Raw genomic sequence first — 15758 nt, 5'->3', positions numbered from 1 at the left:
CCAGTGTTAGCTCTGCTACATAATTTGATGATTCCAAGGTTCAAATGCAGGTCTGGCCGTGTTGGTTATGCTCATAAAGGGCTCACATCAATTATTCTTCTCCTGCTCCTATCTCTATTCTTTCCTCCAAAACTCGTAATAAACTCTGTTTCTACAGGCCCTAAGCGCAAAGCTTAAGTCCCCACAAACCATATTCATATGACCTCACACTCCCATAGCCCATCATCACCTTTTGATCGCAGCCATCGAATTTTTGTGCCCCGATCCAACGGTTCCCCGCCACCAGTAACTTGCTCGTTGGTTTTCCCGTCGTTTGATCATATATCGCATGATCCGACGGCATCTCTTTTCCCCGCTGCCAAAACATTTCCACACGTTAACTCACGATCACAGCGGTTTTCCTCCCGTCACATCCGCCACACGTCGCCCCATGACTCGTATCGCGAGCCCGCGTACCTTTACCGTTCACCCACCAAAAGCGGCGTGATACATACTGCTTACCGCCCACTCGCCAGTCCCCGCTCATTATCTCCCGTGTATCTTGTTCCCCTGATGGCCGTTGGATTTGACCACCCGAGATCTGACAGCTCGTGTTTGTCTGCTCCCATTTCTCCCGATTTCTCCCATTGTGCCATATCCGCTGTCCATATGTACGATCCAACAGCTGATATCTATCCTTCGACCGCTCGTACATCCGCCATGAAGTCTACGTTCCTTAACTGCTCTGTGCATCCAAAGGACAAGCATAACCAGTTCCCGGTACCGTTCGTAGTAGATCCTCAACCACCGCATTCAAGGGACAGTATGGCCAAGAAAGAAAGGACAAGCCTCGAGCAGTTAAAAGCATTTATCAGTTATGGAATTTCTTCCATATTACACTCCACCTGCTCGAGAAGGACAACAGAGCATCAGAAAACATCAAATTCATTTATTGTAGCAAGCACATTTTACCAAAGACTCCATCAGACAGTTAAAGCGGTTGGTGGTCAATTATGGCCCCTCCACGCCTAGAATAACAAAATATCTTTGTAATGAAACTCTATATATACCTAGAAACCAGATGTAATCAGGGTTGATGGTTGTGATTTTGATGTAAGGTTCAACTTCTGGAGACTGTAACTACTTTGATACTTGCAGCGTCTGGTCTTCATTTTTAGCTAATACAAGCTTCTTTTGTTGTTAATTACTCACTTTCCACTTCTACTCTGTTCTAGGTTGTGCATGTTATGCATTTGTTCATGTGCTCTTGATATTTAGCGTTAAAGGGGCTGTCATCCCACCTCTGTGTTGAAGTCTAGTATGTATCATTGAATGTGTTATGCAGGTTTCTGTTTACTTAGTGCCAGAGAGCTGTCTTCATGTCTGTGCATTAGGAAATAGATTTGCAGACCTCTTTACTGGTTGCAGCCGGCCATCACAGGGTCCTGTGTATCTGCTGGTGTGGTCAGTATTCTCCGTGTTCACCAAATCCTCAAACTGTGAGTAATTGGTGGTCTAAAGCCTTGTAGTATGGGGGTGTTCACCCATGTCTGGAGTTAAGCATAGTAGAAGTGGTTATCTGGCTTGAACAAGCATCATTCCTTCCACTCATCCATTTCCAACATTATGTTGAGTTTGTAATGTTCCTGAGCATCCCCGAGATACAACCTAGGAGAGTTTCTTGGGGTGATAACAGATCCCACATTCATGCTTGGAATATGACATGGGGTGATTGGCTGAAAGAGAGATTCAATTCATCCCAATATATAGTTGGGTGGTACGTGGAAGTCTCTAACTTTGTTAATACTAAGCATATGTTAATATGTGTTATTCTTTATTGATGATAAATGAGCATAAGTGATGATTTAATGTTGTTTATATGACATATTTGTGATGGCTTCATTATGGTTAAATGTTGGTTACATGCATGGTACATTTCTTATTATATTATGTGCTCTTGATATAGATCTAATTTATGGTTTGATGCCTCATGAATGATTCATATGAACACATGTGGTAATCTGTGTTTTAGTGCAACTAGTGCTAGAGGGCAGCAAGCCTTCTTGATTAATATCCGATGAACTAATGAAAATGGTGAACAAACTATGCATTCATGACCTACATGTACAATAGTAAAAAAATGTTTGTCTAAATGATTCTCATGTGTTTGGAAAGTTTGGGTAAGTTAGACCCCACTTTCGTAACTAAATCTTGGAAGTTGGATCATGCATAGTAACTCTCAACTCATGTTTACCCTGGTAAGTATGTTAAAGTGGGTAAATTTAGGGTGGGGTGCTACACAAATAAATATGTTATAATCCATGAATTAGTCCATCAACATATACCCAAATATGTAAGCACACATGCATCCACAGTACAAGTACTAGAAAACCATTACAAATACCATAAAAATGCACGGGAATCGATGCAAAGAGTGAAGAACTTCTCATAAGCAACGTTTCAAATTCAAGTACATGCCCAGTGGGTCCATCAAAATATAGTAGTGAATGTAGGCCACTATTATCATATCCTAGACAAAAACCCTAGCCTCACCAACACTCATCCTAAAAAGCTTCCTAGAGCAAAATGCTTTCAGCTCCCCAAGCACAAAAAAACTCTCTAATTACTAGCCTAGCTCAAGTGCTAAAAGTCCCTTTTGAATGAGGTATGAGGGTGCAATAATAGAAGTGGGGAGTGACATTTCACCTTCCTTGTAACCATTCAATGACTCATGACTTTTCAAATTCCCTAGGACCCATTCGACTTCCTCATGACCCTCGATATTCTTATTGGCCTTTTCCATGATTTTGATATTTGTCATTCTTTTGACAAAATAAAACAATATATTACAATATAACAAGAGGAAATGCAATGATATTTGATATAGATGTTGAAATTTAAGAGGTTTATTTATGTCTTCAACCCATTCTAGGGAGACCTTGTTGCTGAGTTGACTATCCAATAGTTCCACCGATTCAAATCATGCATTCATGAAGTGTTTAGATGTAAATGACCAACAAATGATCCACAATCTAAATCATGCAAACATACAACCAGTAATTAGGATGCAAGATGAACATTCTTTACTATAATAAAATAATAAATCGTTACCGTAAATAGAATTTATAAATATTAATAAGTGTTGAAATATTGGTAGGAATTCACAACCGTGAAATATTGATTTTATTTCGACATCAAGGTTGATCAATTAATTTCATTCTTATGTCTCTCGTCTTGGCCTATGCTTCAATGTAACCTTCATCCTTTTGTCTTATTTTGTACATTCTTCTACCTCTTTAACAATTATGTCAATTTCAAAAGTGATTTTAATTTATGAAAATCCCCTTAGAGATAAGGTGAAACATCCCAAGTTCTCTGCACTTTTTCAAACTACATTCACCTTCAATAACTTTTCCTTATGCTTTTATTTTACGCCCATCGTAAGTGACAAGGCTCTATGTTTCCAAAATTATCTGCAACTTTGCGTGGCCACAATATACATTACGCCCATTTCAAAAGTGATTTTAAATTATGAAACGCCCCTTAGAGGTAGAGGAATTCCAGAACAGTCAAACATCCCAAGTTCTCTACACTTTTTCATTAAACTACATTCACCTTCAATACCCTTTCCTTATGCTTTTATTTTACGCCCATCGCAAGTGACAAGGCTCTACGTTTGCAAAATTATCTACAACTTTGCGTGGCTATAATATACTTGAAGCCCATCACAAGTGACAAGGCTCTACGTTTCCAAAATTATCTGCAACTTTGCGTGGCTATAATCCCTCTGTATATGCATCAATGTAGGGATCTCTCTTAATACCCCTTTCAAAAGAGTGTGTAATATATTGGTCACGTGGATTACTTATCTAGCCATTCTAGAAGATGTGACACGTATTCTTTAACCAATTTTATGAGTGTTAAACTCATTTGCAACCTTTTTAGTGCTCATTGCAATCATTATTGATGTGTTGTACTAGTTGAAGTTGGACTGAGATGCCCAATAAAACCATAATATTGTGTTAGAATATGAATGTCATGGTATAATTCGCAGTTTGTTTATGCGACAATGTGATGTTATTATTATCTGTGATTGCGTTTAATTGGAGGAAGACATTTTAGTAGGAGGGGTGAAACTTGTTGCTCTGCATTATTCCAATGGTATTGTGATTTTGTCGCGTGATAACATTTTAGTGATATATCGTTTTGCCTCTATCCTTACGATCAACAATTATGACTTTGGCTCCTTTTAATAGTATGTGCAGAATCCTATCATTAATACCTTCGACTAATCCCCTTCTTAACTTACATGTATATGATAACATCTTTATCACGTCGTGAGCATTTGTCATGGTCTCCATCATAGGTTTTTTAGACAATGTTTCTGTTGCATCGCAGGTACAATCCCCTCGTGGTGTTTTATTGTAACCCTTCATCACATGCATAAGTTTTCATTGCAACACTTTCAAAAAGCCTGGCTTTATGATTGTATTCATCCCATTCTCTTATCGCACAGAATTTTCCATTGCATGCATTTATGGTTACTTGTAGAAGTATTTAATATAATATCCATAACGTGTATTTTGACATTGAATAATTGTGGCCTTCAACATAACTTTATCGTGTCACATGTTGTAATATTTGTTGTGTTGTAACTCTTTTAGTTGGTTTCATTATCGTAACTCTTTATGGAAACATAGAGCTGCATGTTCTCTTGTAGCATATAATCACACCTTTATAACACTTTTTGTTGCCCTTTATCATAACATCGCTTTGGTCGGAACCCTTCCCACTATATGTGTTATGATGTGATATTATTGTGTCATGGTATTTTCGCATGCATAACCTAATTCTATTGTATTTCTTGGTGTGTTCTTCATCACCTTCTATTTATATGGTCTCCATCGCATTCTTTTACCATAATTTTTAATTGCATCTTTTCCTTACAATATTAACCACCTCACATTATTAGAATTGTCTTTCACATGTCATTGCCATTTAACATTTATCTTCATCACGTGCGTTATCATTGTCTTAGTCGTCTTTCACATTGCACAACCTTAATATAGTCTTCACCTCATGCATAGATTTTGACATAATACTTGTCACATTAATGCTATTATAATATTTAGTACATCATTTTACCATAACCTTTCATTGTAACACATAATCATAACCTTTTAACAGAGCCTTCATCTCACTCCTCTGACATAGTGCTTATCACAACATTTTATTATCACCTCATTGTCTTACGTTATTGCATTCTTATAGCCCGACATTTATCACATTATATGGTCATAGCATTAGATGGGTATCTTTTATCGTGAATTTTGATTCATCGAATATTCGATAATCCGATTGACATAGGTGCAGTCAATTATTTGACCGCGCCCATGTCCATGTCTCATTATCAAATATTCGGTGAATCAACAATCGAGATAAACTTAGGGACATTGGACATATCCTTTCCTCTTATTTCATGTGTTTAACATAGTTTTCCATTGAGCACAGAGTTCTTGACATAGTATTTGTCCTCATCACAAGATTTAATATAATCTCCTTATTAACACTTTTCCGTGTTGTTCATCCCATGCGAAGATCGTGTGCAACCTTCTATTGCATACGCTCATCGTGGCTGAATTCTTTAGCATTATATCACCTCATTTCATGCATTATTCCTATTGTTTATCACGTAATCATGTATTATTGCGCTTTGACTTCCCATCATATCATCATTATTCTTTATCACAATGCTAGGCATTATTGCATTCTTTCACCTAACTGAGTCATAACCATTCTTCACATTCACCTTCAAAAGTATTCATGAAGTATCTATGCAATTGGTAAGATATTTCGAGGGATTTCTCTTAGATCATTATGGTGTTCATACACGTTAGAATCCGTCTTTCAACAGAATTCCATTAATCACTCCCTCTTTCATTGGCGAATTTATATCTAATATAACCATCGAAGTAAAAAAGATGGTAATTGGATATGGTTCTTTCCTATGCAACTTGGAATTGCTAAAAAGACATGCACAGGCACATGCAATAAAGCGAAGTGATTTCCTGAAGGCTCTAAGCAGAAAAATGTGTTAGTAATGTATAAATAATAAATAATAAAGTGATTTGATTTAGAAGCAGTGGATCTTTAATGCGTGCACCATTATAACAATGATAGTGATAATTGCAACCAAAAGAAAAAGTTCTTGATTACTAAAGTACAACGCCACAATAATCACTTTTACTTTTACAAAGCAACTTACTAGTTGATCCACATTATGGCATAGAAAAGAGCATGGGGTTGAACCTGCGTAAACAAATTATTCCTTGAATTGGCAGTCAAATAAGCAACGTGTGCATATCTTTTTGAGGCCACAAATAGATGTAAGGAACCACTTTTTATAACATTTTATACTACGGTTATGAAAATACATGTCATTAAAATCTTTCTTCACTATGATACATGTGGTTTTTGTCACACAATGATAAGTTAAATCATAATGAAGCAATGAAAGGAAGTTGAATTACAATAATACGTGTTAGTGTAAAGATTTTGGAAGATGTATTGAATGTTGAGATTTTATGTTTTGTATAAGATAGGAAAAATCTCAGTAGATGACAACAATAGGAATCAGTTCCTAGATTAGCTCCAGTTTGTTGGGAGGGAGTTAATGCATCCTAAATTTGAGTTGAGAGGATTTATGAGGCAGTTAGATTCTCTTTGCTATATAACAGGTATCCATACGGATTGTTTGATGAGAGAGAGAGAGAGTTTGTGAGGATTTGATTTATGTAATCTCTTGTTTGATTAATAAGATTGTCGATGCCTATGTTGTGTGGACGTAGCCCAGATTGGTTGGGTGAACCACGTTAAACCTCTGTCTTATGTGTTTGATTTAATAGCTGTGTGTATTTGTTTTAATTCTGCTATGCATCTGATCTCCAACAAGTGGTATCAGAGCAGTTGGAGGGCGCTATGCAGACCTGCTGCGTGGAGCGTATGATACATTCACCTGCTGCTGCTGCGTGATCCTTTGCTGTGTGCGTGTGCGTGCTGGAGGCAGCGGGCGTTTGGTTGCTGTTCATCTGCGTGGAGCCTTGTGTTCTGACCTGCATGGAGCCTTGTTTTCTGACCTGCGTGCAACCTTGTTTTCTTACCTACGTGGAGCTGTATTGTTGGAGGTATTACAATTTGAGCTGGTGCTGCCGGTGCGCTGAGTGAAGGAGCGCATTAACTGGTGCGTATGATTGCCTGATTGTGGAGGTGTGTTTGGTTTTGGTGCTGTGTGTAATGAACAGGCAGTGAACAGTGGAGGTGTGATTGCATTGTGTGCCCGCGTGCTGTATACAACTGTTGGTGCTGCGTGGGAAGCATACGTGTGCTGTGGAGTGTGTGTGTATTGCTGTGTGAAGGAGCGTTTGCATGGTGCATATAATCAATTCATTGTTGTGCGTGGAGTCCCAATTGTTGTGCGTGGAGTTCCAATGATAAATTGCCTTGTGCTGCTATCGAACCTCACTTTCTTTGTCGGTCTCTCTTTTCAACTTTGCCGGATTTATTTAAAGAGAATTAAAAAGTCTAATAAATTTTTTTGCTGACATGGTAATATTGCAAATATTTGATAAAGCCGCCTGCGTGATGTGAGGCTACAGGTTTGATCAGCAGTGTCTTGGCAGAAAACGCTACTCCCTGACTTGAGGGAACCAATGTATTTAATTGTTTTTCACATAAAAGAATTAGATTTTCTTTTAGTGAGGAAAATAAAACAATGGACTTATGCTAAGTAAAGAAAGTCGTATTTTTTTTTTTTGGTTAAAATTTTGGCTTTGGCCATTAAGCATATGGACCATTAAGAAGGCACTTACCATTCAACAAGTTTAAAAAAAAAAAAAAAAAGCAAAGGGATTAAGGCATAGGCAGTGTTTTGAGATTAACTTTTTTTTTTTAAAGTTGGATTTTGGAGATTATTGTGGTTTTTTTTTGCTGATATAAAATGGCGAAAACTCAGAGTGCCCGGTTTGAAATTGAGAAGTTTAATGGCAAGAGTAATTTCGAGATCTGGAAGGTGAAAATGTACGATTTGCTTGTCCAACATGGTGTGGCAAAGGTGTTTTTGGGCAAATCCAAACAGCCTTACAACATCACAGATAATGAGTGGGCCGAGATGGATGAAAGAGCGACAAGTGTTATTCGACTGTGTCTAGCTGATGATGTCCTGTTTAATATCGTGTCGGAGACAACAGCTGCTGGTTTGTGGATGAAACTGGAGAAACTGTACATGACCAAATCCTTAACCAATAGGATTCTCCTGAAGCGACAGTTGTACAGTTTGCGACTGAAGGAAGGTACATCGATTGCTGATCATTTAAATGCTTTTAATACTCTTCTTGTGCAATTTCAAAGTATAGAGGTAACTATTCAATCCGAGGATAATGCTATTACTTTATTGTGCTCGTTGCCCGAATCATGGGATCATTTTGTTACTTCTATAATTCTTAGTTCATCAGAAACTATTGAGTTTGATGATGTAGTTGCATCCTTATTATCGGAAGAAACAAGGAGAAGGTTGCATTCTGAAACCTCTACATCAAAAGCTATGATGGTTAGAGGTCGTTCGAAAGAAAGACACTCCAGGAGGCCCAGCGACTCACGTTCAAAGTCGAAAGGGAAGAAGAGTAAGCTAAAGTGTTGGTTTTGTGGCAAATCAGGGCATTTAAAGAAGGACTGCTGGAAGCAACAACAGCAAATTTCTAAACCGGATTCTTCGACAGAGAAGAAGGAGGCAAATACGATAGATACAGGTTCGACATCTGGTTCAGGTATGAGTGATGAAGTATTATCAATTAATGTGTCAAATCATGGTCAACATTGGTTGTTAGATTCCGGTGCATCAAACCATATGTGTATCCATAAAGAAAGGTTTAAGACATATAAATCAATTGATGATGGTGTTGTGTACATGGGTAATGATGTAACATGCAATATTGTGGGAATTGGGAGTATACAACTCACTACAACAAAACCAGCGTTTTGCGCCAGATTTAGCGCCAGATTTTAGTGCATTTTTTTTGTAATTGTGATGAGCAACCTGGCGCTAAATCTGGCTCTATTGTACAATTTTTAAAGCGTCCTTTTTTGCACCTGATTTTGCATCCTTTTTCACGCTAGATTTTGCATCATTTTTTACACCAAACTATGCATCATTTTTTGCGTCAAATTTTGAACCAAGATTTGCATCTTATTTTATGACAGGTTTTGCTTCTAGTTTTGTGTCATTTTTTGCATCTATTTTTCATTCTCTTTTGCTTCCTATTTTGTGTCATTCTTTGCTTCCATTTTTGCACCATCATTTGCATCAAGTTTACACTGTATTTTGAATCCAATTTAACGTCTTTTTATGCATCCATTTTGTGTCAGTTTTTGCATCTAGTCTTATGCCAGGTTTTGTATCTAGTCTTACACTAGTTTTGCTTCTATTTTTGCACCAGCTTTGGTGCCTATCTTTGCACCATGTGTTGAATTTGATTTAGCACCAAATTTTGCATCCATTTTTGTGCCCATTTTTGCATCTTTTTTTGGACCATTTTTTACATCCACATTTACGTTTGATTTGTCTCCATTTTTCCCATCTCATTTTGCACCATATTTTGCGTCATTTGTTTCATCCAATTTTGCATCATTTTTAACACAATCTCTTGCATCTAATGTTACATCATTTTGAGCATCCAAATTTGCATTTATATTTGCATCTTATGTTGAGTCATGTGTTGTGTCCACCTTTGCATCTTATTTTGTGTCTAATGGTACATTCAATTTAGAGCCATTTTTTACGTCTACTTTTGTATTTGTTTTTGCACCAAGTTTTGCATCCAATTTTAAGCTATTTTATGCCCCTTTTTGCACCATTTTTTTGTGTCTACTTGTGTCCAATGTTGCACCATTATTTACACCGACTTTTTCATCCAATTTTGTATTTTTTTGGTGTCTAGTTTTACATCGTTTTCACCATCCAAATTTGCATCTTTTTTGCCTCATTTTGTGTCCACATTTGCATATAATTTTGTGTCTGAGTTCAAGCCTAAATTTTCATGTGATTAGGAATCATTTTTTACATCCAATATGGCATCCTTGGTTTCACCTTTTTTCAGCCCCATTTTGCATCTTGTTTTATGTCTTTTCTTACATCTTTTTTTTTTTTTCCTTTTTCGCACCCAAGTTTGCATCCCAAATTTACACCATTATTTGCATCATCATTTGGAATATTAATTTGTAACGTTTTTTTCTTCTTTTTAACGCTCAACTTTGCATCTTATTTTACATCTATTTGTTGTGTTTTTTTGCATCTAATTTGGTGCCCATTTATGTGTCCTTGTTTTTGCCCAATTTGATATCCTTTTGTATGCCATGTTTTGTTCCCTTCTTTGTGTCAACTATTGCACAATTTTTCACTTCTAATTTAAAACACTTTGTATGTCAATTGTTTGCATTTTGTATTAATTCCTAGTTTAACATCCAATTTTACTTTCAATTTTGCATCCATGGTTACATCCGCATTTGACTTCTTGTATAGAGTATATTTTTCTTTACATATATGACCCCCTTTATAGATTCATAGTGAAATATATGATAGTTTCTAAATATCATTAAAAATAAGATGATATTAGTAAGAATCTCATGAGGTTTTCATAGCCATGATTATTAGAATCAAAATAGTAGGATTTGCACTAAAAAACAGTTCATAGAGCTTTCCTGTTGGGGATAAAATCACAAGTTCAACTTCTGCAGTGCAGAGCACTGAGAGCTCGTAAGCTTTCTTCAGCAATCCACCTATGTTTGGAAAATGTAGCTTGCCTGCTGGCGATGTTCTCAATCCTCTTCCTCTGCATCTTTCCCCTCACTATTCTTGTATGTCCTCTTTCATTTTTCCCTCCAAACAAACCCTCTCAAATGGAGAAAGCAGAACAACTCACTCGATGAGAATCCGAATCCAATTATCGCTTCTAACAATAACCCAATACGATACCAGAAGTGATTACACAAAACCTCATTGACTCTTCATTTGTTTGGAAAAGATCCAAGCATATACTTCTGACGAGGGTTTCCGTCTCAAGTTTGGCTCGCAGGACGTCGCTTAGTCAATTGCGAGAAAAGTTTTCCACCTGCCTGTCACATACGGTTTGTCACACTATATATTAAAATCAGGGACAATCCTTTCTCGGAGTGGACAATCCATTTGAATGCATTGATCAATGCTTTGTGCAACGCTGGTAGAGTGGACCATGCAAGGAACTATCTAATGGAGATGAAAAAATTTAAATCCTGATATAGTTTGCTATAGGACATTCATTGGAGGCCTATGCAAGTTGGGTATGGTGGATGAGGCAGTGAATCAACTGGCGATAATGATTAGAAAGGGTCTCTCACCCACATATGCTCTGTACTATTCACTCATCAAAGCTTGCTGCAAATCAAAGAAAGTTCAAGCTGCTGCCCAGATACTGAACAAAATGCTTAGGGAACGTGTTGTTCCAAGTCATGCAAGTTTTATCTATGGCATGCATCATCTTGGGAAGGTAGGAAAAAAAATTGAGGCATAAAAAGTTCTTGAAGAAGTGATAGATTGTAAATCCTCTGTACATGTTAAAGTATACATAGAAGTAATGTCTGCTCTATTTCAGACTAGTGAAGTGGAAAAATCATTACAATTAGAAGGCAAAATAATTAGAAGAGGTTGTGAAACTAACTTTTTGACTCTGTAAAACAGTGTTTCTCTAAGGGAAAAATTGATGAGGTATCCAAGATTTTAGAAGGCATAAACCAAAGATATCCGGTACAAGGTATTACATTATGAAAAAATTGAAATGGTCAGATTTGTTGTTTTTCCAAGGAGACCACTCTTGCTTGAAGGAATGGAGAGGGCTCTGCTCGTAAGAAAGTACTGAACCAAGACCATTGTCAAAAAATGTTGAACCAAGAGTATTGTTAAAAAGCAATGTTGCTTAGTTGCATGAAAATTTAATTGTCCAAAATTTAATTTTGGACTCTTTCCTGGCAAAATTTCATATAAAGGTATGCCCTTTTGCCTTATAACATGATGATTTTAATGAAAATGGAGGAAGGGAATCAACTTCAGAGAATCAAATGAAGTTAAAAAATATTAGATTATCAATTATAATCCATAGGAAGGGAGGAAAATAAAGGGTATGGTTGTGCTTAGCCTAAAATGTTTGCCTCTCATTTGAGAACTTTTCAAAAACTCAACTTTATTTCTGAATCTATAAACACAACTCTAAGTTTACATCTCAATTTACAGGTAAAGATTCGGTTTAAAGCAAATCTAAAAATAAGAATAAGCAAATCCAGAACTAAGAATTTGAAGCATTATTATTGTGGCAGAGCAAGGCAACTAAAATTTGAGTGTGTGGGAACAAAGTGGGATCTAGAACATGGAAAACTCACCAAAAAAAACAGCAAATATTGTGGAAAGCGGAAAAGAGGAAAAAGAGCATCATTCCTTTGTTAATTCTCATACAGAATACAAATTAGATGCATGGTGTGAAGGAAAATGAAATTTACAGGTTTGTGGTTGAAATTTATTGGTGTATCTATACGTGTGGCCCCAAATCATTTGTAGGTATCATACCTGTAATTATGGGTAAGGCATATCTAATTTGATTTATTTGAAACTAGGTTTGTGGTTAATTCCAACCTAGGAAAACTTGATATATAGGTTCAATAACCTTCTTGTGTTGTATGCCCTCATTGTGTAGGCTCAATAACCCTCTTGTTGTGTGTGCCTTTGTTATGTGGGCCAATAACCCCTCTTGAGAGGATGCCTCATTCGAGTTCAACACAAGCTCTCGTTTGTCTCATCTCATCTTGTGGTTGGAATTTTCCCACACTCTTGCATCTATGTTTTAACTTTTAACTTTTCAGCACAATTGTACTTGGGTTTTGCTCTCTCTGATGCACTTTTGAGGAGGCTATTTCAATATTTTGGGTGAGATTTGATTCCATCACTTCTCTCATTGACCCTTGTAAATATCAATGGTCGTAGGTTATGTAACAAATTCACATGCTTTCATAACTTCCAGTGTTGTAAGTCGCAGCTGCAATAGCAGTTCATTGTGGCACCATAGGTTTTGGTATCAAGTTCTTCTGGATTATCTACAATTAAATCCATTTCTGGTCATTATTTCAAACCTTCTATCAACAATTCATTTTCAAGACAAGACAATGTCAAGGAAATTAACACGCCTCTCTACTGTTATTTATATTAATATTTATTCAACTATCGTTGGTTGAATTACTATCAACTTTTCCATAGAATTCATTACCCCATAACTCTTTCAGAAACCATTATATTCATCTTGTTCTTAACATAAACAACCCCCCAATTTTAAGAGTTGTTATCAAGCGCTGGGAGCTATTTCCACAAATGCAACATTTTGGCAAACATTTCTTTATCCACCCAGGACATACACATTCATTTATCCGTTTAAGGCATGTTCACATTCAACAACATTCCAAGAAAAATACAGTGAAACATGGCATGTAAACTAATGCAGCCTTGCAGGTACACACATATCTATTACTCTTTCATATTCACAAACTTAACCTATCAATTGCTCGTCTGTATATTCATCGACTTTCAAACTTAATAAATAAAATCAGCCCAAGACAGACTAAGAGTAAGACCTAAGAACTATAATTATCATGGACACCATAAATAACATGCACGAACCAAAGAGGGCCTACAAGGCATAACACTAAAACCATTGATGATGTCAATAACAGAGTGCGTGAGGATGCCATCCCATCATACCGAGAACTTCCAGATTGGAAAAATTTAATAAATAAAATCAGCCTAAGACAGTGACTAAGACTAAGACCTAAGAACTGTAATTATCATGGACACCATAAATAACAAACACAAACCAAAGAGGGCTTACAAGGCATAACACTAAAACCATTGATGATGTTAATAACAGAGTGTAGGAGGATGCTATCGCATCATACCGAGAACCTCCGGATTGGCAAAACTTTGGGCACATGTAATGCCTTATAAACCACTTCGTCCATACACACATAATTAGGAGGGGAGTCTTAATGTGGAATCAGATCCCAACATAAGGATAAGCCACTATATCGATGTGGACTCAGATGTCCAACCATGGATACTTAAGATAAATCCATATGAGGTTTTAGTAGTAAACTTTGCATTCCAACTGCATCACATGCTCGATCAAAGTGTGTCTACAAATAACTCATGTGACTGGATTCTGAGGATGGTGAAGTCTCTCAACCCTAAAGTAGTCACAGTAGTAAAACAAGAGGTTAACACTAATAATACACCTTTCATCCCCCAGTCCATGGAAGCATTAAACTATTACTCATCAGTGTTTGAGTCGCTAGATGCTACACTTAAAATGGATAGCAGAAATCGTATGAATGTTGAAAAACAATGCCTTGCCTGAGACACAGTGAACATAATTGCTTGTGAGGGAGAAGAAAGGATTGAGAGGTATGAAGTTACAGGAAAATGGAGAGCTAGAGTGACTATGGCAGGATTTAGTGTATATCATCTCAGTGCTAATGTTAAGGACGCGGTTAAATCTTTTCTCTGTTAATCATATTTCAATAGCTATAAGACTAAGGAAGAAGGAGGAGCTATGTATTTACTATTTTGGATGTTGGACAAAATTCTCATTGCAACATCTACTTGGCATTGAGAGGCAACGACTATAAGAATGTTCTTGTACAAGAATTTGTTATAATTTATCAATACCATTGTTGAAACTGCATGTGACTTTCATGTGTGTCAGGGAAGAGTTTAGAAACCTGACACAATAACTTATTATAGGGGTAAAAGATGAAACTAATTTAAAGAAACAATGGTTTTTACCTGTCCTATTCAACCAGGGATAAGATAGTTATTCGTTTGTATTTTTCTTCCTTATCCAGGTAGACAGGAAAATGCTAAGGCTTGCTAAAATCAATGATATTCCTGCCTACATAGTGGGTAATTGGATAGAGATAGTTACTATTTAACTTTCAGGAACTTATACTTCACTAGCTAAAAAGTTTTGGATTTTTTTTCTTATGACCTTGAGTACAGAGTCTCATAATCAACTAGAAGAAAAACCAAGTCTATCTTTCAATTTCTTGAACCAGGACTATATCACGGATATTGCAGCAATAAAAGAAATAATTCCAGTCTATAGAAAGGTAGCATAGTAATAACATACTTGAGTTTTTGGGGTGCTTCAAACAATCTCGTCCTAAAGATAGGATTCCAGGTTGTTTGTAGATTTTAATTGGTGAGGTTGGCTCTAATTTTGGAACTTTGTTGGCTCTGATGCAGGTATCATTTTGCCCCAAATCTTTGCCAAGCCTTTTTCATGGACTCACTAAAGGACTCTCATTTTCTGCATCCTTCATATGAGTAAACCTTCGACCCAGCACTGGTTTTCAATACAAACTTTCAAAGAGAGAAACTGGCAGTTTGGAGCAGGTTACAAGACCTCCTTCTATAATGAACACAGATGACCCCGGAATGTGGCAAAAGTTCTCCCCTTCAGCCGGTGCTAAAGAAAACAAAGAGCTTCTCTCTGAAATCTCTAACGGCGTGCTTGGATGGCCTAATCTGACCAAAACTAAAAAAATGTACCATGAGTTTTCCTCTACGTTGTTATATTGTGAAGGATAGTGTTTCCCTCAATTACTAATCGTTCCAATAGCCCCTGCTTCCTGATCCATTAGTTTTGACTTCTCCA

The 15758-nt window shown here is 36.8% G+C and overlaps 1 pseudogene; it reads left to right on the top strand.

Annotated features, from left to right (window-relative positions):
* Window positions 1-648: 648 nt before the first annotated feature.
* On the top strand, window positions 649-14714 carry LOC149213988 (scarecrow-like protein 1; annotated as a pseudogene).
* Window positions 14715-15758: the final 1044 nt, after the last annotated feature.

The sequence above is a fragment of the Pinus tabuliformis genome, chromosome 1_1, assembly GCF_031772625.1.
Source record: "Pinus tabuliformis cultivar Carrire ecotype Pingquan chromosome 1_1, CPIR1, whole genome shotgun sequence".
In the NCBI taxonomy this organism is placed as follows: Eukaryota; Viridiplantae; Streptophyta; class Pinopsida; order Pinales; family Pinaceae; genus Pinus; species Pinus tabuliformis.
The sequence above is the reverse complement of the archived record's forward strand: the minus strand, read 5'-3'. Positions and strand labels throughout refer to the sequence as shown.